At 40.6% G+C, this 2,533-nt stretch overlaps 1 pseudogene; it reads left to right on the top strand.

Moving 5' to 3' along the window:
- Window positions 1-1,068: 1,068 nt before the first annotated feature.
- LOC140725977 (sin3 histone deacetylase corepressor complex component SDS3 pseudogene) lies at window positions 1,069-2,005 on the top strand (annotated as a pseudogene).
- The last annotated feature ends 528 nt before the right edge of the window (window positions 2,006-2,533 follow it).

Here is a 2,533-nt window from a genome sequence, read left to right as displayed (position 1 = left end):
AAACAGGGCCACATTGGCAGAGTATGCAAAGCTAGTCAACAGCAGAAAAAGGGCAAAATACAGAGAAACAAGAAGCTCCAGAAAGGAAAACACGACAATGTACAGTTGATGCTCCTTATCTGTGGGTTCCGCATGCACGGATTCAACCAATCGTGGATCGGGAAAACCCGGAAGTTGGGCATTGTTTCCCTCGGGTCTTATTCGTCTGCTACTTGTGTTGTGAGCAAGAGGAAGGAGTTTAAAACTAGTAAGGGATAGCTGGCTAGCTATGTAAAGTGCTGCAGCCTCAAGAACTTAAAGATCACGGGAGAATCAGGATCGGCTGATGCCGAGGCGGCATCACTGTTCCCAGAAGAGCTACAATGGTTGCGTCTGTACTGAACATGTACAGACTTTTTTCTTGTCATTATTCCCTAAATAATACAGTATAACATTTACATAGCATTTACATTGTATTAGGTATTATAAGTAATCTAGAGATGATTTAAAGTATACAGGAGGATGTACGTAGGTTATATGCAAATACTACACCATTTTATATAAGGGACTTGAGCATTTGCATTTTTTGTTATATGTGGGGGGTCCTGGAACCAATCCCCCATGGATAAGGAAGACCGATTGTACACAAAATGGAAGAAAGCAGTTCTGATGAAAATGACTCAGACAAAAGTGAATTGTCTTGTCTGCAACTTCACAGCGTGAAAGGGACAGATGATCGAAGAGTAATATGGATCACTCCACAAGTGGCAGACACAAGACTGAAAATGGAGTTGGACACAGGCTCAGCTTTAACAGTGATCTCTGTACACGACTACAAACGACTGTTTTCTCACATACCTCTGAAACGAACTAAACTACAGCTAAAGACTTACACAGAGAGTGTGTCCCAAAGGTAAGATTAAAGTGACAGTGACCTACGGAGACGAAACACAGCAGCTGAACCTCTATGTACTGAAAAATGGAGGACCACCGTTGCTGGGATATGAATGGCTCAGGGAAATCCAGTTGGATTGGCACACCATCAAGGCACTAGATGTGTCAACAAAGGAGGGCAGCTCGGCGGGGAAGATGTCTGCAGCTCTCCTCTCACTCATTGTCAACTATTACAATGATAAGGAGGAACTAGACAGCGTCGACGATGAGGACGAACACAGTATCTGTGGCCAAAACTTGGATGAAGATACAGAGGATGCAAGGGAGACAGATATTGCCAGTAAGCAGGATGATGAAGACTACCTGGAAGTAAAAGAGCAGATGTACCAGGAGAAATTGGCATCTCTCAGAAGACAGCTACAGCAGTTACAGGAAGGCACCTTGCAGGAGTATCAGAAAAGGATGAAGAAACTAGATCAACAACACAAGGAAGGAATACGAAATGCAGAGCTTTTTCTGCAACTGGACACAGAACAAGTGGAAAGGAATTATATTAAAGAGAAGAAAGCAGCAGTGAAGGAAATTGAAGGTAAAAAGATTGAGTTAGAAGAAAAGAAAAAGGTGATTGAGAATGAGAGGCTAACAATGGAACTCACAGGAGATTCTATGGAGGTAAAGCCAATAATGACAAGGAAACTAAGGAGGAGACCTAATGACCCTGTTCCAATTACAGACAAAAGACGAAAACCTGCACCTGTATGGTTAAATTACTTGTTAAGAGATGAGCAGATAACAGAAGATCTGCGAACTCTCAATAAGCTTAAATCTCCAAAAAGACCAGCATCTCCACCTTCTCCTGAGACATCTTCCCAGCACTCCTGCTGAATCACCAGCACAAAGATATGAAGCACAAATAGAAGATGGAAAGTTATATTACGACAAGAGTTAGTATCATAAAGGTCAGGCTATCTACTTGGAATGTAAGGAGAATACAAAGATTGGCTGTGTAATTAGCTCAGTTGGAACAAATGAGATATGGGTAAAGAAGACAAGTGATAGCACAAAGATGCATATATATCCAGGTCAGCTGCACAGAGGAGTCTTCATTATATGGAGGCGATCTGCTGCCTAGAACTCTTAACAAGTTGGAGGCACACATCTTCTTAACTTCCTATGCTCAGAGGTCAACTTTTCATGACTTTTATATGGAAATCTGTATTAAAACAAACAAGTTATTGCCAGACTGAAGAACACACTATTTGAAGACACTTTCCAATGCTGTCTCAGTTTTGATGACTGTACATACTTTTAAGAATAACATTCACCTTTTCACAGATTTCACTTTGCTTTCGTTGTCTTTACAAGATGGAGGTGACTATTCTTTATGGCTGGAACCTGCCAATTTGTGGATTGTTTAATTTATTCCAGACAATAGAGTGAAGACCTATTTGCTTCAGTGCTGGACAATCTAGAGAAGACCATCCCCCCACCCCAAGAGACTTGAGCTATTACTGGGTCTTAGACCAAAAGTAAAAAAAAAGGCTTGCTATAATTTGATATTATTACATTACTTAGTTATAATTTGATATTATTAAGTTGCTAAGTAAACAAATGGTAGGTGTTTGTATGTTAAGGGTAAGCATATTTGTTTAGCATAATG

Source organism: Hemitrygon akajei, chromosome 4, assembly GCF_048418815.1.
Source record: "Hemitrygon akajei chromosome 4, sHemAka1.3, whole genome shotgun sequence".
NCBI classification, from domain to species: domain Eukaryota; kingdom Metazoa; phylum Chordata; class Chondrichthyes; order Myliobatiformes; family Dasyatidae; genus Hemitrygon; species Hemitrygon akajei.
The sequence above is the reverse complement of the archived record's forward strand: the minus strand, read 5'-3'. Positions and strand labels throughout refer to the sequence as shown.